The 22627-nt window shown below is 41.4% G+C and overlaps 1 long non-coding RNA gene and 1 pseudogene across 1 annotated transcript; both read left to right on the forward strand.

The window, feature by feature from the left end:
• The window catches only part of LOC101091548, a 55264-nt pseudogene that overhangs the window by 27621 nt on the left and 5016 nt on the right, over nucleotides 1-22627 (forward strand).
• On the forward strand, nucleotides 504-22547 carry LOC123379157. The gene is made up of 4 exons (XR_006583236.1): nucleotides 504-4782; nucleotides 12213-12295; nucleotides 20474-20605; nucleotides 21514-22547. It is a non-coding gene; the product is annotated as an uncharacterized LOC123379157 (long non-coding RNA).

Genomic DNA, 22627 nt, shown 5'->3' on the forward strand with positions numbered 1-22627 from the left:
GGTAGCTTGAAATCAGCTGTGGTGGGAATGTTTACACCATAGAAACTGGCAGATGCTTTAAATCAGGTCTTTTATTTTTGAGTTTTTTCCCTCCCTGGAGATCCAGTTGTTAAGCATTTACCGGGATGCCATTGAATAGCATTTTTATAAATCTTAAAATATTTAAAACACGATACACCAGAGTAATCATAGAAAGACAGTATTTGGCATGATAAACACCACATTCAGGATAGTGACTACTTCTTGAGAAGAAGGGTCAGAATGTGAGAAGAGAGTGATACACAAGGCTTCAACTGATCTTGAAATGTTTCCTTCTTTTTTCTTTTTCTTTTTAATGTTTATTTTTGAGAGAGAGAGAGGGAAAGAGAGTGCAAGCAGGGGATGTACAGAGAGAGGGAGACACAGAATCCGAAACAGGTTCCAGGCTCTGAGCTGTCAGCACAGAGCCCGACGCGGGGCTCAAACTCACAGACCAGAGAGCATGACCTGAGCTGAAATCAGATGCTTAACTGACTGAGCCACCCAGGTGCCCGAAATGTTTTATTTCTTAAACTGAGGAGCACATACATGAGTTAGTTAATTTATATTCTATACTTTGTGTTTTCTCAAACAATTCGTAAATCAACGATATGTGGAAGCCAGTTTTCTCATACAGCAGCGTTACATGGGTGAGACAGGGGAGGCACCAGACTTAGTCCCCCTCCTTGAGCCATCCTGCTAGTTTGGCAGTGATGGGAAATCTGTGGCTCTCAGATTTGGCCACGGCAGGGTCCAAATGAATCTGTAGTATCTCTGGGGCTGCACCCAGGGGCCATGTTTATTCTGAGGTTCCAAGAGAAAGAGGGAATAAATGCCATCACAGTGAAGAGGTGAGATAATCGAGGGAAATCTTTGGGTGGTTTTCGTGAACATCTACTTAAGTGCCATGTTTGGCATCCATTCTGTCTAAACCAACCCCCGCGGCCGCCCAGCACACAGGAGAGTGTATTTGGTTCTGTGCCTCAAACACAGCTTATTTTGTATAGGTACTTGTTCCTAGTCAACTCGGGTCATAAAGGCACTCAGAATCTCCTAGAAAAAGGCATATGTAGGAAATGTTAAGGCAGGTTTACAGCAAACGTAGGTCAGGAGATGCTAGGAGAGGATGACATCGTTCCTCGGGGAAAGACCTTTTAGCCTTTCTGTTTGGATTTCTGGCACGTTTTCATTCCTCCGTGAGGTGGGCTAAAGTGCTCTATTTTAGTTACAACCCCCTGCCTCTGAAAGCGAGTGAATAACGCATTTATAAGCTGGTCTGGCTTTCGTACCTCTCCCTGACCTCCCTCCCCCTCTTCACATTTAGTGATGTTTAGAGTTTGCTAAACACACCATGCTGTTCTCTGGGCCTGGAACCCACCACCCCACCCACAGTCCTTCTCTGTCGTGAAGCTCCTCCTGTGTGAAGACTCTCCTCCCACCCCTCCACAGGAGAGGAGTCTGGCTGTGTCTCCTGGGGGCCCTCCTCCTGCTAAAACGCAGCTGCGCCATTTTCCTTAACACACAGTATGGTAGTTACTGCTCGTGCGTCCATCCCCCCGCTGCGATGTTGCGCTCCTTCACGGCAGAGACCCTGTGTTATTTAACTTTCTACCCCCGGAGCCTAGCATCCTCTCTTTTGCTGTAGGCCTACCATCCACTCTTTTCTCCTTAAAATGATCTGTTGACACCCATGCAGAATTCAGTTGTAGGCCAAGAAGCAAGGCAAGAGAGGTGGGGTATACCAAAGAGGAGGAAACAGACACTAGCTGGCATAAGAGGCATAATTCCATGCATTCGCGGAACTTCAGCTGACGCTGTGCAGTTTGTGAAAAGTAAACCACAGCTTACACAAAGGCTTGAGGTGCAGAGAAGGCAGGGGTCAGCGATAACAAAGCTCCTGGTACCTCTTCCTTCCCTTCAGCTGTGACCCTCTTCCGCTCCCTTTTTTTTTTTTTGGTCTCCTAACCTGGTCTGGTCTGGAATCTCCTGAATTGTCAACAGCTAGTTATTCCATGTGTGTTATGCCCTGAATCCTGTTCTGAATACAACGCTAGTAGGTTCCACTAATTAATTAAATTGTACTTCATAGACTTGGAGTCAAGGCTCTTGAATACAAGATGCAAATTTATGCAACATATGCAAATCACTCATGTTCTCAAATTCCATGAACAAAATCTGGTAGCCTTGAGATAAAAAAGCCCCTGCCAAGCATCATCTCTTCTAATTATTTCTTAATTCCACCCCCCCCTCCCCCTTTAACACTGAACTAACACTTTCAGGCTTGGCAGAAACTGGTAGAAATACAATGAGAGTTGGTTACAAACAGGAAGTTCCTTAAGGGCAAAGACCCTCTAATCTACTTTATGTTCTCCGGGAGCTCCTAGTGCACAGTTGAGCACACATAGTCTTCCATAGGGCACGGCACCACTAGTCCTAACTACTAAATTATGGATGATTTGGATGAACAGAAGTTGAAGCCCTGCAAGCTTTGTCTAAAACATGACATTTAAGTCTAGGAATAAGGATACAATGACCTGCACTGTCTCTAACACGTGGGGTTATATAAATTCAGGTGCATTAAAATTAAATAAAACTAAAAAAAAAATCAGTTGTCAGAATAGTCACATTGACTGACAACTACACGCGGCTAGTGACCTGCCGGGCAGCACAGATTTGAATGTTTCTATTTCCATACAAAGTTCTATTGGGCAGTGCTGATCTAGGCGTGGCTACTCGAAGTCTGATCCTTGAGCCAGCAGTATGGCATCACATGGGAGCTTACTGGAAATGCAGGATCTCGGGCCCTACCCCAGGTCCACTTCATGAGACTCTGCATTTTAACAAAATCCCTAATTCATTCATACGCATGTCCGAGTGAGAGGCATCGGTCTAGATCCAAAATAGAAATTGGTGGTTCTCGGAGTTTAGCATGCATCAGAATCATCTGGAGAAATTATTAAACACACATTGCTGGGCATCGATCTGAGAGTTTCTGATTTAGTAAGTATATTCTAGTTTCCCAGTGCTGCCATAACAAATTACCACAAGCTGGGTGGTTGAAAACAAAAGAAATCTATGCTGTCTCTCAATTCTGGAGGCTAGAAGTTTGAAATCAAGGTGTTGGCAAGGCCGTGTTCCCTCTGAAGCCTTCCTTAGGTAGAGAAGAATCCTTCCTTGCCTCTTCCTAGCTTCTGGGGGTTTGCTGGCAATCTCTGGTGATTCTTGGCTTGAAGGTACGTAGCTCTGATCTCTGATCCCATCATCACACGGCATTCACCTCTTACGTCTGTGTCTCTGGGTATGTCTCTCTTCTTAAGAGGACACCAGTCATATTGCATTAAGGGCCCACGCTGCTCCAGTATGACTTCAACTTAATTTAGCTAATTGCATCTTTAATGACGTGTTTCATATTCTGGTGTACTAGGGCTAAAGGCTTCAACATATCTTTTTAAGGGGCAGGGGGCACATTCAACAGATAACAGGAATTCCAGGGTGGGACCTGATAATTTGCATTTGTAACAACTTCCCAGGTGATCCTGATGCTGCCCCAGGTATCACACTTTGAAAACTACAGGTCTAAGATACCTACAAAATAGGAGTACATAGAACTAAAAGTTGCATTATACTGTAGAAACAACTGTGTTCAGGAATTCTATTTTAAAGCATACTTGGAAGATGGTCATCCAGTCTACGTGTGAATACTTCCAATGACAGGGTTCTCATTACCAGCAGAGCAGCCTTTTCCACAGCTATTCCTGTGAAAATTCACACCCTTTGAACTTTCTAAATATCTGATATATCTAGACATCTCTAGATATCTGATAGCAGCTGAATATCTCAATATTGAACTCTATATATCCCTGTGTGACAGAATTCTCAGAATCCACTAGATTCTGGGTTGCTGCTGGGGGCATACTTGCTAAGGTTTTTGGGGATGATAATCATGTCTCCCATTATTATACATTAATTAGAACTAGACACTAGAATCCAGCAGATTAAGATCAAAAGGTCAGCTCTATTTCCAGCAAACATATATGGAAAGTACAACTTGGACCTTCACTGCAATCAGCCTTCCTTATAACCCCCACCTAGTTGAACTTATCTGACATAGTCAGATACAGAGAAGCAGGATGCTTGAATCTACACCAGTGTGCAAGGTTTTGAGGGTAAGAGTCACTGCTATTGCCATATAAAGGCTTCACCACTAGTAGACAGGTTTTCCTGAAAGAGAAAGGAAAAACACCTAGTTTCTCTTTCCTCAAACTCACCCATCCAAGAAGACAGCCCTTCTCTTCTGGTGGCCAACTTGCCACCCACTCCCACTATTTTCTCTCTTTCAAACACATCCCCAATGTTACTTATAGAAGACCCCTCTTCCACGTTGCCCAAATGTTGGAAGGTGACCCTATTCTCAACTCAAGCCAATCGTAGTACCTCTAATCCCCTTGCAAGTGATTGGTTCTAGAGTTCAGCTTTCAGCACAGCATTATTATAGAATGCTATAGAATGCACAGCATTATTCTAGATCCTGCAATTGGACCAGGGATGGGCACATGATACAAACTAGCCTAATTAGACTGAATAAGAAGTTTGCTTGAACAGTTGGAAAAGAGATTTTCTAATGAGGAAGCATTTTGTTCAAGGACTGAGAGTAGCCATCTTCTAACTGCAGAAGAGTCAGTCTGAAGAAAAAAGCCTTCCCTTAGAGGCTGAGAAGAGGCAAAGAAGAGCAGAGAAATAGATTTCCAGCTCTAATTATAACAGGTTTGCTCTTTGTTCATTTGTTTTTGTTGTTGTTTTTTAATTTTTTTTTTTGAGAGAGAGACAGACAGAGTATGAGCTGGGGAGGGGCAGAGAGAGAGGGAGACATAGAATCTGAAGAGGGCTCCAGGTGCTGAGCTGTCAGCACAGAGCCCGATGTGGGGCTCGAACTCGTGAACCGTGAGATCATGACCTGAGCCAAGGTCGGACACTTAACTGGCTGAGCCACCAAAGCACGCCTGTTGTTGTCGTTTTAATTATAAAAGAAACTAAATTTCCTTATTGTTATTTAAGCTAGGTCTATCAGCGTTTCTGTCATGTCCAGGTAAAATAATTCTTACCAATAAAATACTCAAATATTGTTCCCACAGGTTAGTAAAAGTTGCCTCATGAAAACCTAAAGATGTAGGACTAAATCTTCACCCACCAGTGCTCTATTTTAACTTATTAATGCTGCTCTTAAAGTATGTGCCCTTCACTGGACAGATTGCTCCAGACACTGTGCTACTGGCAGCTCCCAGAACTCATCACAGTGTCTTCTACAGAATACACTGTAAGCAATCATTTATTGAGCAAATGCAGATGGAGACTGCATTAACATTTTCAGCAGACACATAATAGTTGTCATAGTAAGTTCAGATAAACTAAAACCTCTAGAACATTTTTTACATAAACTAATGTCAAAGCTGTCTGTCTCTACCCTGTGTCTGAGTAGTTGCATTGTGTATGGAATTTTCTTTTTAACATTTTTACCTAAATAAAGGCCTTGATATTTATTGCTAGCCAGTTATATCTAGGAGATTCCAGCCTGGTGGATTCCAGCTCAGTTGAGATTATTTTTTTTTAAGGATTTATTTAATTTATTTATTTATTTATTTATTTATTTAGAGATGGGGGGGGGGGCAGAGGGAAAAAGAGATAGAGAGAGAGAGAGAGAGAGAGAAAGAAAGAGAATCCCAAGCAGCTCCACGCTCAGCATGGAGCCTGATGTGGGGCTTGATCTCACAACCCAGGATTCAGGACATGAGCCGAAATCGAGAGTTGGACAGTCAACTGATGGAGCCACCCAGATGCCCCCAAGATAATGTTTAATAGCAATGTTATCATTTGTCATGTCAGCTATTCTCCCTATTTTGGCATCAGCTTCAACAAAGATATACATTCCTTCTGTATTTTCATATGAATCAAATAGCAAAATATTGACTGAAACAGTGGCAGTAAGAGAAGACTCACTCTAGGTTCTCTCATTGTTTGCCAGGTGTAGTCACTCTAGTCCTCTCCATGCATTCCTGACTTGGCTGGTAAAATAAGAATTCCTGCCTTTCTAGAAATGTCAGGTTTATAACTTCTGCCACGTCTAGTCTACTCCCTCTACTTCTGCCCATGTTTGGTGATTAGTGACTTTTGGAGAAAGCACTGAAAATAGCCCGAGTGCATCCTCTCTGAGTTCTTCGGAGTTGCCTCTGCTCTAGGAAACTCTTCTCCACCAAACACTGAGCTGTCTCCTCAGGGGTGACCTGTTGTGGCCCAGCTATGCCATGACTGGATAGCGTTGAAATATCAGGAACTGTTCGGGGAGAGATTGTGGGCATATACCCAGTCAGGTTCTTCCATCAGTTTAACCAAAAACAAGGGCTGGGTTTTTGTTTGTTTTTTTTTTCTCTTTATTAGGTTGACACCTACATTTATTTATCCATTGCTTCAGAATCTAGACACATAAGAACAATTTGTTATTAACTGCCTGTTCCCAAAGATTAATTTTTTTTTTACTTTTTAAATTATCTCTACACCCAACGTGGGGCTCAAACTCGCAACCCTGAGATCAACAGTTGCATGCTCTCCCTATAGCCAGGTACCCCAAACAAAGCTCAGGCTTTTTCTCATTGTTCAGCCTACATTTGATTGTTCAACAGCTTTAAATGTATCAAAATATATTACTATTCAAGACTTTCAACATAATCAGGATTAAAGACAGATCTATGATATTCCCCTAATCGGACAACATGATAGTCCAACTAAAAAGTGAAAAGTAATGAATTAGGTATGACTTATTCCGAGCAAACACATCATAGTTTGAAATGATTGTTATCTTCGTTCAGGCTGCTATAACAAATTACCCTAGAATGGTAGGCTTGAACAACAGAAATTTATTTTCTTACACTTCTGGAGGCTGGAAAGTCCAAGGTCATGGTGCCAGCATGGTCAGGATTCTGGTGAGAGTTCACTTTTTGGTTGGCCATCTCATGTCCTCAAACAGTTGGGGTTGGCAGAGGAGGGGGTGGAGAAAGAGAGGGAGGGAAGAGACAGAAAGCTCTCTGGTGTCTCTTCTAAGGGCACTAATTCCATCATGATGGCTGTATCCTCAGGACCTAATTACCACCCAAAGGCCCTGTATCTTAATCCTATCACATTGGGGATTAGGGTTTCAACATATGAATCAGGGAGAGTACACAAACACTCAGTCCATAGCAATTATTGTGTTGTTATAGAAACTTATGAGTTATCTGCTGTTTAGCAAAACCTAGATGAGTATTAAAAAGAATTAGCCTTCAAGTTATACATTGGTATTTTCCATGATTCTCACTTTTTCTCCTTTCTGATAATCAGACTACTCTTTATCTTGTCTTTTAAAACCACTCCCATGAACCACAATTCCTCTAAGATTTCTGTGGCTGTCAAATGGCACTTGCATTTCCTTTAGTCCCTTGGAATGTAATTCCCAAGGTCCAGAGACGTGAATTCAAAAAAACCAAACAGATGAATTCCTACCAAATCTTGTCTCTTGAGAAAATTAAAACAAACCATAGCAATTGTCACTCCAAGCTGTCAACTGCCTGAGAGATTCAGAGATCCATGGTCAGCAATAATTTGTTACTTTGCTGAGCATCTGGTCTGGCCCACTCTCATAAGTGGTAGGTGGCATCAGTTCGCCTAGCTGGTGACAGCCTAGTCACCTGCCCAATGTCCCCATCTCAACCATGTGTTCTGTGTGTACTCTTTATCTCATCATGGTGATTACAACCGCTCTGTCTTTATGAAAAAGATGCTGGGGCAAAACATGATTTCTTATTGCTATGATGGAAATCAAAAAAGTCTAAAGAAAAGATGGCAGTCCTGAATTTAAAAGCTTAAACAGGTCTTGAGTCAAATGTCTCACGAATGCCAGTGAACTCAAGCACTTTGGTGGCATGATGGTTTCTTGAAATATTGATTTGTAATGTGTTCTCTGTATTTTCCTTCTCCCTTCATTTCAAGAAGGTGGTTGGCCTATCGGTTGGCTGAACCTGAAGCTATGTCAGAATAACTTTGTTTCTTATCTTCTGGGAAAAGCTGAGCTTGTTGAAAAGTTTATGCTAAGAGTTCTAGAGAAGATCAGAGAAGAGAGAGAAAGATATTTTGCCCAGGCAGGAAAGGGTTAGGATTTGATGGGCCCATGATGCCTTTTACCAAGAGAAGCGGCAAGACCACAAGAGGACATGGCTTCTAGCCTCACTGTATTCTGCAGCCACAGAGAGCACCTGGCTTGTATGGACCACGTGGGGTGAACAGAAGAAATAACAAGAAATCATGTGGCCTGAAGATTAGATATTTTGGAGAAGAATGCTAAATTCCATCAATATCTACTTCACCCATCCTTCCTGGATACACAAGTCAATTCTTCTTATCTGCTAGTCCCCTTCCATTTAATTAGAGCCAAGTGCCTGAGTCTGGCTGAAGTAATGTACACCACATTTAGGCCTGCCCCTTAAGGATGTCTCCATGATCTCCCCATTACCAACTTAAAATCACTTTCTGGTCTGAGTGGCAGGAAGCAAAGGATTGCAAAGCCCAGAGGATGATTGGAAGATCCCATGATGGAAAGATTCCCTGAGTTACCACTTGACAAGAGCTGCCCAGCATGGCTACCTGACCAGGAATATCCATGTTGGACTTCATGCGAGTAAGGGACAAACCTCTTATCCTAAGAGACTGTGATCTGGAGTTGTTGTTGTTTTTTTTTTTTTTTCTTACGCAATAACTAGCTTTAATTGCCCTGCCCAATTCAGATGTCTAACCCCTCGCTCCCATGCAACACATACCTCTCAGAGGCTTATATCTGGTATAGAGCAGGATACCCAAGTAACAGCTGAGATAGAGCTGTTCGCTGGTTCACTAGGATCCTAAGAGTTGCATTGAACTTGATGTAAAGGAGACATGTTACTTTAAAAGAAGATTTGACGTTGCAGGCCAAGAGTTTTATCTCATTTCTCCATCTGAACTCCTCTTTCTTTCTGGAAGAGATGCAAATGGTGGAGTCCAGCCTCCCTAACAGACAAGACTCTCCACAACACACCTGTGATTCTTCCTGCCAAGGTAGGCACCAGCTTTCTGGCCTCCCGCTTTAATTTCCAACCTTTCTTGGTCCTTCCAGGGTACAGGCGTGAGCCTCAGAGGTCTGGAGAGCAAAGAGCTATGCGTTCTTTTGGGGGGCCGAGGGGGGAGGCGTTTTGCTTCTTCAATTAATGAGATCAAAATTTCAACTTGAGGCTGCTCTGCCCGCGTCTCTGGCCCGTGCTATCACCTGAGATACTGCCCGCCGCACACATGCTTTTGGCAGCAAGAGCCGCTCAAAAGCCTCTCCATGCCTCTATTCCAGGAATAATCCGAGGAAAGGGTTGCTACCTGTAAAAGCTGTGAGTGCCGAAGGCCTCCCTGTCCGCCGCTTCAAAAGAACAACTACCCTCAGTCTGCCTTTATTTTGCATTATCGCTCTTCTTTTTCAATGAAAAGTCCCTGCTCTCTATTCATTATAAAGAATAAAGAGCTTTTCAAGTGTGAGTTGCTCAACCCAGAAGGGAACAGAGCTATTTTTAAGAGGGTTTCAACTCAGAGCTGTTACATAGGCCAGCCTGCCAGCAGAAGAGGTCTTCCAGGGAGGCCGAAGGCAATCGCGGCCTCTCGTCAGGAGGGGATATGCAGGAAGGAAGCTCCTGGGGCAGAAATATTCTGGCTCTCTGGCCCACAGACAGCCCTGGTGCCTTCACACCTGGCTCCTCCAGGCAGAACCTCACAAGGGGGTCGGGGGAGTATTTTTTATTCTCACCCATTTGGGGTTTGCCTGCTGCCTTAGGTTTCTCACATCGACTTCCTCCAAATAGGAAACAATCTGCTTGATTCTCATCCAGGAGCACAGAGAGGAGGGGGGCCGCCTTTATGTCCTCTCCTATCTTCGTCAAGCCATATGCAACTGGCAGCCACCACACTTCTCTCAGTGGGAAGAGGATAATCAGAGCTGGATTCCTGAATGAAAGGAGGAACATGCAGAGTCGCCTGCCTCTCGCCCAATGGCAGTGGAATCCTTGTGGCCTGAGTCAGTCCAGAGCTCATCTGAAGCCCGCGCCCTTTAGGGACCGGGATGGGCTCTCAGATTCAGAGTCAGAGGGGCCTGGGTTCAAACCTCGCCTGTCAGGCCCCTGTTCTCTTAGGGTAAATGAGGATAACACTACCATCCTCTCAGAGGCGTTGTGGGGAGGGTTACCCATCCTACAGTGGCACACACATGTTCATCATGGATCTGGGGGGTGGAAAGGTATGTTCTCTAATTTCTTTGAAGAACAGAAAATGGTGCTGCTGGATGACAGAAGAGATATTGACAATTTTATAGGAACTAATGATTCAGGAGGATTGAGATGGCTTTCTATTCTCACATTACATTAAGCTTCTCCAACAGAGAGAAGGGGCAGGGAATTGAAACTATTTCATTGTTCTGGTAGCTTTGGGGAGTAGAAGACATGCGTGTATCCTAAATGATGAGAGGGGACAAAAATGTCAACTAGTTTCATACAAAGAATTGCCAAAAGAAATAGAGAAACTTTTTTCATTACAATATACCTTGCACCATGGAGGTACAGAACTTATAGAGTCATCTTCAGTAAATTTTTTTTAAGGAAAAGTAATAGCCAAGAAAATATAGGCTATTGGACCCAAGGGCAAAGATAACACAAAGATACGCAGGTATAAGGTGATACTGTTAGAAAGATGGGGCAACCAATGAGGCTCTGAGCTTCCAGTAGGCCAAAGCAGAAAGGGAAATATTATGCTACCAAATGTATATCTTTCATGAGGAACCCCCTACTGCTACCAATTCCTCATCCTTTTTTATCATAAGATTCATGAGCATGGATAATTATCTTCAGGAAGAGAATACTTGGGGAGTTTCACTACGGCCTCTTTCAAGTATTTGATGGGCTGCCAAGTACAAAAAGGAAAGATTGCTTTGGGTAATTCCAAACCACAAAACTAGAATCAATGAGTGTAAGTTAAAGGGAACAGATTTTGGTTAAAAATAAAGAACTTTCTAACAATTAGAGTTGTCCATAAATGGAATGAGCTGTCTGGCAAAGAAGTGAGCTCCCTGTTACTGGAAGTGATCAAACAGAGGCTGGCTAACCATCTGCTAAGGATAAAAAGGATTTGTACATAATGAGAGAATTATGCAACAACATAATACAAGGCTCTTCATGACAGTTTTATTTATAATAGTGGGAAAGAAAATAGAATCAACCTAAATGTCCAACAGTAGGGGATTAGATTTTTATGGTACTCTCATATGATTTATTTATTTTTTACAGATTTTACAGATGTTAAACATCAATAAAATGATGACATGGGAAATGCTCATAATCTGTTAGTAAGTGAAAAAAAAACAGGCTATAATAGCATATATATTGTGATGCCATTTTGTCAAAAAATATGTGTGTGTGGAAGAATAACACTAAAAAGTCCATACATGAAAACATTAACAATGATTGCCATTAGTGTTTGAATTATGGGTGATTTTCCTCTTCAGAGCTTCTCAGGGTTATCCAAGTCTGGTATGTTGAGCACTTACCACTTATGTAAGTGGGAGGGGGGGTGGGGGGAGTAAAAAGAAAAAAAAAAACTCCAAAATCTCTTATTCACTAGTAGCTTCAACTAGATGATCCCTATAATTTTTCAAACCTAAGATTCTATGATTTTTATTTTAAGTTTACGTTGATTGTTTTTCTCATAAAGTAACTTGTCTTTAAAAAAGATTTTAGTCAAATATAAACGCCCTCCCCCCCCCCAAATATATTGGCTTAAATCATAAAGTTTGGGTATAATCAAATATATTTCTGACTGCCATGGCCATTTTCATCTGAAGTCTCTTTTGAAAATATTTGGGATATAATTTTAAAAGTCTATACAGGAGAGTAGAAAGAGCTTATGAATTGGAATCAGACACTGCTGGATCTCAAATTTTGGTTCCATTACATACCAGCCTTAATTTCCTCAACTTTAATGTGGGATAATAATAATAACTAAGATTCGTTTAAGATTCACTACGTGCCAGACACTGGTTAAGTGCTTTACATGCAATGGAATCCTCAATAAAGTCCCCTGAGGTGAATTCTATTTTCCTTATTTTTCAGATGATAAAACTAAAGCACAGAGAATTTCTATATCTTGCCAAGATCAGACAGCTCTAAGTGATGGAGGAAAAATTCAACCTCAGGTAGTCTAACCTTAGGAACCATGGTGTTAACCACTATACTATACTGCCTTAGAGAGTTGTGGAAGGATTGATTAAATTAACACACATAAAATGCCTAGCAGAAAAGCAGGCAGTCAGCATGTTAAGTTTCTCCCTAAACTTTTCCATAGCTATTTGGCCCCAGAAAGACTTTTGATTGTCTTCTCTAAGAATGCATTCAATGAATACACTGGAGAAATGTTGACTGTATGGTAGGCAGTCTTACAACAAGTTCATTATCAATGGCGTTGATGTCAAACTCAGAGATATTAGAAATCATGTCCCACAGCATTCATTCTGGGACTGATTCTTTAATATTTCATCAATGATTTACATGGATAGAACAGAAAATAAGCTCCTAAAGCTGACAGATGATACATGCTGTTAGCAGATGACACCCATCGTCAGTTAGGAGGGCTAGCATCCAGGACAGGATTAGAATTCCAAATGGTCTGGCAAGATGGAGAAGAGGTGGAGGCAAAAAGAATGAACTTCATTAGCAACTAGCACAGAGTAATACATTTATTAAGAGGGAAAACATTATACCAGCATAGCAAGGGCAGTGACTAACAATGAATAATTGTTGCTGGAAAGAGTTAATGGTTAAAGTTGCTCATAAGCTGGAAGTGAGACAGAAAAGTCAAGTCTGATTCTGGAAATGTACTGAAAAAATAAGACTTTGTTGGAGTAAATCAATTTCCCCATTATATACCATATTTGAAACACTCTTTTGAGTCCTGTGTTTTTTTTCCCCTCAATATTGTTCTGGACTTATTGGAAAAGGCATACAAAAAGTAAAGGAAATTTTTACAATTACAAAATACAACCTGAGGGAATAGTGAGGGAACTGAGATCTTTTAGTTGAAGACCAGTCAATTGCTGACAATTCATTTCAGAAATGCTTACTGAGCAGTATCTATATGCCAGCCTTTGTGCTGGGTGCTGGGAGACAGAGAGAGTCAAGATCTGGTTTCTGCCCTTGAGAAGCTTAAAGACAAGAGAATAATCACTCTTAGGTTTATAAAGACTGTTATTTAGCTCTGATAGTTGTGTCATTCCTGGCTAACTCCTATGCATCTCTTTCTTTTATCTCCCCTTCTTTCCCTCATTTCCTCTTCTTTTTCTTCCCTTCTCTAGATGTTAGGTCTGTGATTGGAGCCCACTAGCATGGCAGGTTAGCTAGGTATATTCAGTAAGGTCCCATTTGAGACTTTGCCAGGATACTAAGATCTTTTCTTCTTCCATCTCAAAATATTTCTATAAACATCTTTCACCCTTCACAAACTTCCAATAACATTTCAGGCAATGAAGCAAGGCTGGGAGAGAGAAAAGTAGGTTGTCAGATGCAGAAGAGATCAGTTTGGCTGGAGAGAATGCTAGAGTAGGTATATTATGAATTTTATAATATTAAGGAATTTGAACTTCCTCTTATTGGTGACAGAAAGTCAATGAAAGTTTGTGAGAAAGGGAGTGACAAGATCAACTTATGTTTTAGCAAGAGTGATCTTATTGTGGCAGACAGAATGGGTTCTTAGCAGACCGACTGGAGGAAGAGTCTTGTTAGAAGGTGGTTATTAAGCTATAAAAAATGACCAGGATTAGGCAGTAAAGTTAAAAGAGGCAGAAGATATGCAGACGTGAGAGACACTCTAAAAGAAAAATCAATAAGATTTGATGCCTAAGTAAATATGAGAGCATCAAAGGAAAGAGAAGAATTGAAAATAACCCATAGATAGTAGACAAGGGGTTTGGAAATAAAAATGTCATTAACCAACTGGGGCAGTGGGAAGGTCAAGATGTTTGAGGTAAGGCAGTCATGATGGGTTTAGGGCCAGACAGGTTGTCTTTGTGTTGATGGAATATATAAATAAAAACCATATATCCAATGGTGAGCTAGGAATAGATTTTTCTAGATCATCCTCACAGAGGTAATAGTATGTCCTGGAAACCTCCACCTGTATATCCCACTGACACATCACACTCTGCGTGCCTAAGACTGAACTCCACTGTCAGTCACAAACACGAAACTCAATTTGTGTTTTTCCTCAGGTTAATCATGCTTTTAAACGCCCAGGCTACCAAACTCAGAGTCATCTCTGGCACCTTCCTCTCCCATCCTTTCCACTCCCACAAGCAATTAGCCACTCAAACAACCAATTCTAGGAGCAAAATATGTTGTATATCAATTCCTAGTGCCATAGTTAATGCTTGCATGGTATGTTCTCTTAACTATACACAATTTTATAACAAGTTTTTGTGCCACTTAAGTCTGTATTTTTCCACTGGCTACTGAATGAAATTCAAAGTCTTCCAGAATAAACATACTTGTCCAGTCTAATCATTGAGTATGTCTATACATACCCAACCTGAAAAAGCCACACAAGCTTCCCTGCCTTTATTTAATGATGCCAGGCATTTGTATGCCTGGGTTGCCTTTATTGATGATGTTCCATTACTTTGGAATAAAATTCTCTACTCAAGGAAAATATCTTTCAATTTCTGAGTCCTGTGCTAGCCCCATTATGAGGGTTTCTCATTGCTTGTTCTCTTCACTCATGTTGTTTTCTTTGAAAGCAAGAGCCTGAACCAGGGAGGTGGAAGTAGATGTGGGAAGAAGCAAAATAGGTAATAAAAGTCTAAGCAAAGGATTGTGGGGAAGATGGACACAGAGAAGGGAGAAGTTTAAGATAAAATGATAGTCTTGGCCTGGCCCAGTTACTTGGAGAGAATTATCGTGTCTCCCTTGACAAAAGGGAAGAAAGAAAGAAAGAAAGAAAGAAAGAAAGAAGAAAGAAAGAAAGAAAGAAAGAAAGAAAGAAAGAAAGAAAGAAAAAGAAAGAACAGAGGAGGGGAGGGGAGGGGAGGGAAGGGAAGGGAAAAGAAGGGAAAGGAGGGGAAGGAAAAGAACAAAAGAAAAAGATTAATTTGGCTTTGAGTATGTTTGAGTTGAGAGATCAGCAATGAACCCAAATTGAGTTGATAATTAAAAAGCCTTTCAGAAATGAAAAGAGTGGTTGAAGCTAGAGAAAAATATTTGGAATTTACACGCAAAGAGATGATACCAGATGTGTGGGGAATAAAGGGATAGAAGATTCTGTTAGGGAAAAGGTTGGCCTGAGGTTAGACTATAAACATGTTATCAGAGTTCCAGTCCAAAATGTCAACATAGGAAGACCCTGAACTCACTTCCTCTGTGGACACACCAAGTCTACACCTATTTATAAAGCAATTCCTCCTGAAGAAAAAAATAGACAAAGAAAAACAAAACAAAAAAAAAACACAAAAAACAAAAACAAACCAAATAGAGAATGGCAAGAGAGATGGAAGCAGGGTAACAAAGGGAAACCCCGTCTGCCCACATGGTGAACTACAGTAAAGAAGGGACTTATGGGGACCATCAACAGATTCATCTGCACTGGGGCACAGAAAAAAAAGCCATGGTTTAAAAGGGCAACTAGAATATAGAGGAGCCATCTCTAGAAACCTGCCAAACAGCAGGAGAGTTGCTGGAACTCTTTCCAGGTCAGAGGAACTGATGAGTGCCAGAGTTTACATTTGCCCTCTACCTTGATTGTGCAGACAGAAGCAGAGTACCAGGCACCATAGCTGGCCTGCCACCTCAGCAGGGACCCAGGTCCCTAGCCCACACCAACCCCAAATGCCCTACGGCACAGGAAAAAAAAAAGGTGTAGTCTAAAAGAACAACTAGAACACAGAAGAACTAACATTAGAGCCCTGCCAAATGGTAAGGGAGCTGCTGGAACTCTCTCTGGGTCAGACAAGCTTGCAGGTGTATGGTTTACATTCCCCTTCCACTTTGAGATGGGAACAGGATTCTGGATATCATAGCCAGTCTACCATCTCAGTGGGACCCAGGTCCCTAGCTCACATCAGTCTCAGCTGTCCCACCAAGGCAGCCCCAGCTTACTGGGACACCCCTGGTCAGCTCTCAGTATAGCTCTAGCCATCTCACCAAGATGACATGCATGCAAAATACCCCAAACACTTCAGGCCGACACCACTTCAGCTCCAGATGACTGGCTAGAGCACCCGCAGAACAGAGCACCTCAGGACCCCAAGGCCCGCACCTGCCTCAGCTCTATCTGTCTTGCCACAGCACCCCCTGCACAGAGTGCTTCAGGATCCCTGGTCCACACCCCACCTTAGCTCCAGACTCTTTCCACTAAGGTGCCCCTGCATGGAGCATCTGGCTTACACATGCCTCAGCTTCAGCTGCCCTGCCAGGTCTCCCCTGCATGGGGCACCCTGAAATACCTGAGCTTGCATCCATTTCAGCGTCAGCTGTCATCCCAGGGTGCCCTCAATACAGACAGCCCTGGCCTGTGCCCACTTCAGCTCCAGCCATCCCACCAGGGCAGCCCCAGCACAGAGTGTCCCAGGACCCCCTGCCCATGCCAGCCACAGCTCCAGGCAGCCAAAGTCACCAGGCACAGATAGTTTACATAGGGTACAACCATACACAGAATCATTTCTTCAAGTTTAGGAGCAGTAGCTGTCCCATTCATAGAAACAAACACAGAAAGTCAAGCAAGATGAGGAGACAGAGGAATATGTTCCAAATAAAAGAACAAGACAAAAGCTCAGAAAAAGAACTAAATGAAACAGTGATAAGCAATCTACCTGATAAAGAGTTCAAAGTAATGGTCATGAAGGTGCTCTTCAGACTAGAGAGAAAAGTGGGTGAAGTCAGTGAGAACTTCAACAAAGAGAAAATACAAGAAAGAACCAATTAGAGTTGAAGGATACAATAACTGAAATGAAAAAATACATTAGAGGTAATCAATAGCAGATTAGAGGATGCAGAAGAACAGACCAGCCAATCTGGAAGATAGGGTAATGGAAAGCACCCAGGCTGAACAGCAAAAAGAAAAAAGAATTAAAAAAAAAAGTAAGGATAGGTTAAGGGATGTCTTAGACAACAGCAGTGAACAAACACTTGCATTGTAGGGGATCCCAAAAAGAGAAGAGGGTAAGGGGACAGAAAAATTATTTGAAGAAATAATACTTGAAAAATTCCATAATCTGGGGACGGAAGTAGACATCCAGGTTCAGGAAGCACAGAGAGCTCCAAACAAGATAAACCCAAGGAGGTCCACACCATGACATGTAATAATTAAAATGTCAAAGATTCAAGATAAAAATGCTGATTCCTTACCCAGAACTATAAAATTAAAAGGTCTGAGTAGGCATGAAAATCTGCATTACAACAAGCCCTTTGTGTTTCTCTGTGCTTACCATAGTTTTTAAAGAGCTATTTGATATTAGAATGATGGATTTTAAATTCCTTAAGGTTGCTTGATGCATGTAAGAATTTATAATGAAGTGTGTGTATATATGGTGGGGATGGGGAGTGATGGATGGGGTAGGAGTGCTGAAGTTTGACAGACCTGGTAATCTGGGAATTGGTTATGAAAATGACAGTTTTCTTGAGGCTGGAGACTGTGGCATTCAGATGGGATGACAGAGAAAAGGTATGTGAACAGGCACTGGTAACTGAGTTGTCTTATGTGTATGAGTAGTGCTTGTTGGCTATGTTTCACTGCATAAGTCCCTCTGTGAAATAAACCCTGTTATGGTGATCGTTTTCAAAAACTATTGTGAGAAATAAACCAGAGAGACAAACATATAATGAAAAACATGTATTTACATTTGACCAATTCCTAAAAGATGTAAGTTGATATTTTTTTGGATATGGTATCATTTTAAAGCCCAAATATCACATGAGTCATTGTTTTCAATAACTTTTATCACTACCAATCACTCTCAAACAAAATATATAACTTTAACTTAACAAGCTATAACTAACAGGTTAAACAAATTTAATAAACTAGCAGTTTATCTAATTTCTTGAATTTGTTAGCTCCAGTACCTATTAGTCTTAGAACTTCTCTCTTCAGAAAGATAAACAAGCTTTAAATATAGACAATATATAGTGAAAGCTTTCCACTCTATAAAAATTTGCCACCAATGGTAAGCTTATCTATAAAGAGAATAGTTATGAGGGAAAAAAAGAAAAAGAAGAAATGTGGCTGTCACCCTCAAAAATTTATTCATGCCCTTTGTGATTCCCTCCCTCTCATCCCTCTTCACCCTCCACTTGGTTCCAGGTGACCACTGAATCTGCTTTAGTTATTGTAGATTAGCTTGCATTTCTAGAATTTTATATAAATGGAATCATATGGTACGTATGTACTCTTGTTTTCATCCAACTTCTCTCACTCAGCATATTATTTTAAGATTTATGCATGCCATAGTCTTTGTAAATAGTTCACCCATTTTTATGGTGGAGTTGTATTCCATTGTGTGACCATACATTCATGTTAATCCATTCACCTATTGATGGACATGTTAATTGTTTCCAGTTTTTGGCTATTACAAATTAAGCTGCATTAAAACACACACACACACACACACACACACACACACACACACAAAACACGTTACTAGTTTCTAAGATGAGAGGAGGAATTCTGAGTAGCAAAAGAGCCAGACAAAGACTGGCCACCGAGGTAAAATTACACATTTTAGTTTTCCAAAAAAGTAACTTTTTTGTCTTTAATATGTTATGGAAACTAACCTAACTTATACATAAATATTTCTGGCAATGGACACATTCACTACTGAACAATATGCTGGTAAAACAAAACAAAACAAAACAAAATAAGACAAAACAACACACTGGGCCCAAGGAAGAGTCACTTATGCTAAACTCCACAACACCAATCTGAGACTTAACCATAGTTTCTGCTCTCCCAGAAATGGATTCTTAAACCATTCAATCAGGAATCGCCTGATCAGCACCAGTTAGGGTATTCTGCCTGATAGAGCCCCATCCCCTAAAGGAAAGTAACCTTGCGATAACCAACCCACTTTTTTGCCTAGTAAAAAAAGAGCTGCTCCCTTCCGCCTATAAAAGTCTATCATTTTTTAAGTTTATTTTTATTTTGAGAGAGAGAGAGAGAGAAAGAATCCCAAGCAGGTCTGCACTATCAGCTCAGAGCCCAATGCAAGGCTTGAACTCATGAACCATGAGATTATTAAAATTCTATCATTTTGTACAGCTCCGTGGAGCCCTATTCGGCCTGCTAGTTTGGATGCTGCTTGATTTGAGGTTTTTTTTGCCCAAATAAACTCTTAAAATTTTTACATATGCCTATGTTTATCTTTTAACAGTTCTAGTGAAGGGAAATTGGTAGAAGAGATGCAAGAGGTAACACAGAGGAAAAAGCGCTACTATATTTCATTTCTGAGAAACACTTTTTCCCACATCTTACTACTTAGAAATAGGCATTCATCTTACAAATCCATGGATCTTTGATTTGGTGAAGAACACTAAACAGAGACTCATTAAAACTGGACTCTTGTCTAAATTCCGATAGTTCCCCATTTGGGGAGGGCCATTTAATCCCCCAGTATTGTGAACAAGACATGACATACGTAATGCTCACTACAGGCTATGCAGGAATTGCTCTTAATAATAACTAACATTTATGGAGGGTTTGCCCTGTTCCAGTTACCGTTCTTAGCACATTGAGAGGATTTTCTCATTTTAATCCTCATAGCAAACCTCTTAGGAAACTCCTATAAATATCCCAGTTTTATAGATGAGCAAAGTGAGATTTAAAAGGTTCAAATGAATGTAGCTATAGGTGAAAACTGGTAAGTGGCAGAGCTGGGAGTTGAAGAAGGAAGTACAAGGCCAGAGGCTCCCCCACTAACCCCAATACTATTGACCTACTTGCTAGCTATGATTTCACCTCATCGCCTTTTTATTTTCCTTCTTCCTGTTCCATTCCTCCACAGGTTTACTGCTGATCCTGATTTATTATAGACTCAGATGCCTTTAGGATTATACACGTAGAAAGAACTGGTGAAGTATGATCAATGTTAGGGATAGTAAACAATATGATTCTCAGCCTGGGCATGTGCACACACACACACACACACACACACACACACACGTTAAACAACACATCAAATTAACCTGAAAACCAAACCAAATAGCCGTGGACTAGCTTTTTAAAAAGTAATACAAATTAAATCTATTAGGGATCCTTGGAATGTCCAAAAAAATGTGTTGATTTCAGCTACCACTATGGGAACTTCGATTAAGTCTCCAAGTAATCATATCTATTCCAGATAGATTATAGCAACACCTGCAAAAACTTCAGTAAACCTAAGGAAAGAAGGTGACTCGAATGGATCTATAAGTCCCTAAAGAGGAGGTCTCCAAAATGACATTTTTATTGAGCACATCCTATCAAATAACAGGTACTTTTGTTTCATGCATCTTCTCCTTAAACCATTTCTAAGAAGGAGGACTAGAGGGTCTTATTTTTTTGGTTACCCAATTAAGGCTCTAGGGAGTGAATAACTTGCCCAAGACTTTCAAAGCCTCAGCTTTTCCTGTACACTCACGGGGTCAGAGATGGATGTATCATTAAGCTAATAAAGACCCTCAGTTCTTTCCAAAGCCCTGAATCTGTTTTTATTCATAGTTTTATGTTCTCTTTCTTTATAAGAGCCCTCCAAACTGTTTAAACATTATGGTCCCTCAAAACACAGATCCATGCTGTAGGGGAGTCAAAAGGCAGTGCTAACAGCTATCTTGAACGAGTCGCCCTCTGATTCCAGCTCCCTCCCAGTTGAAGAGAAAGCCACAAACCGCACAATCTCTGGCCCACCTCAGAACTGTGGGAATTTATACATCCTGTACTTCTCCTGAGAGAAGCATCTAGCTCTCTGCTGTTCACCATGCAGAGACACTTGGAGGACAATGTTGACTATATTTTTGCAGCCTTGGTTTTTCTATTAATTGCCAAGTTGCCCCTAGCCTGCAGGAAATGAGATGCCAAAAGGAAGGGGAGTGGATCCCTTCCAGACCTCTACAACTCTCAGATTATACTAAACCAGTAGCAAAAACCCTCTTTAGCATTTGAAAGGGAAGGCAATTGTATTGCTAAGCCTCACTCTACCGCCTCCAGACTTTTCTCAGCCAGAGAACAAAGGGAAAAAAGCAAACACCACTTCACACTCTTATTCATTGGAGGTTAAAAGAGACCTCCCACTATACAAAAGTCCTTCTAAAGGTCAGTTTGGGAGTGTATTGAGGAGGGCACTGGCTGGGGAACAAAATGTTTACCATCACTCTCAGGCGGCTGCTTCTGTTTTTCTTTCAGCACGTGCACGGGGTACATCTGTCAGAATTGGACGTTTTCATCCCCAGTTAGCTTGCTGGTGGTCAAATTATGCTTCCTTGGCCCTCCTCAGTCTTTTGCAGATTCTTAATTCCAGTTGAACTAAGAAAGCAGGGCCACCGCGGGCCAGGACAACTCCCTGGGGACTGTTATTCATTCATATTCATTGAGTCAACAACTACTCATTGAGTACGGAACATGTGTCAAGCACTGTTCTAGGTGCCAGAAGGATGTAACAACACTAGAGCTGATGCAGTTGTCTTAGAGCTTCCATTCAATGGGGAAAGCCTGACATTAAACAATAAAACATGCACACCATTTTTTTTTAACTACAACTGTGATAAATATCTGAAGGAGCACAGTGTGCAAAAAGAGAGGTTAACATGAGAGTGGCTGACCTCACAAGGCCTGTAAGAGAGGGGGACTTCTTTGAGGAAGTGAGTGGGAGTTAGCTATGTGCCAGAGAAAGTTGGGATCATGCTGGGTATCGCAGGCAAAAAGTCCCTGACTTGGGAAAAAGATGGCTGGGCACAGAAATTGGAAGACTAATGTGGCTAGAGCCCAGAGGGCAAGCCAGAATGCAGCGGGAGATTGGTCAGGAGGGGAACTTCTATAAGGTGTCTGTTCTGTAGGCTTTTGCCTTCTGTCTCCAAGGCAACAGTGAGGAGGGGGATCTTGGAGGGGGGGTTAGTTACAGGATTTAATAAGAGAAGTGACTTATGAGGTTTGTAGTGTCAAGAAAGAGTTTTAGGGGCAAGACACTGATCCAGGGAAACCAGTTAATAAGCTATAGCAAAAGTCAACATGAAAAGTTCTCAAATTTTAATGAATTGCCTGGGAATCCTGTTACAATGCAGATTCTGATCCAGGAGTGATCTGGGGTGGGGCCTAAGATTTGCATTTATAACCCAGGTGCACAGGTGCTGGTCTGGAGATATACCACAAAGTTTCTACTAGCAGTTTTATTATTTTAAAGTTTATTTATTTATTTTGAGAGAGGTATAGAGCTCTCAAGAGTGGAGGAGGAGCAGAGAGAGAGAGAGAGAGAGAGAGAGAGAGAGAGAGAGAATACCAAGCAGGCTCCATGCTGTCAGTG

This window comes from Felis catus, chromosome C1 (genome assembly GCF_018350175.1).
Source record: "Felis catus isolate Fca126 chromosome C1, F.catus_Fca126_mat1.0, whole genome shotgun sequence".
Lineage (NCBI taxonomy): Eukaryota > Metazoa > Chordata > Mammalia > Carnivora > Felidae > Felis > Felis catus.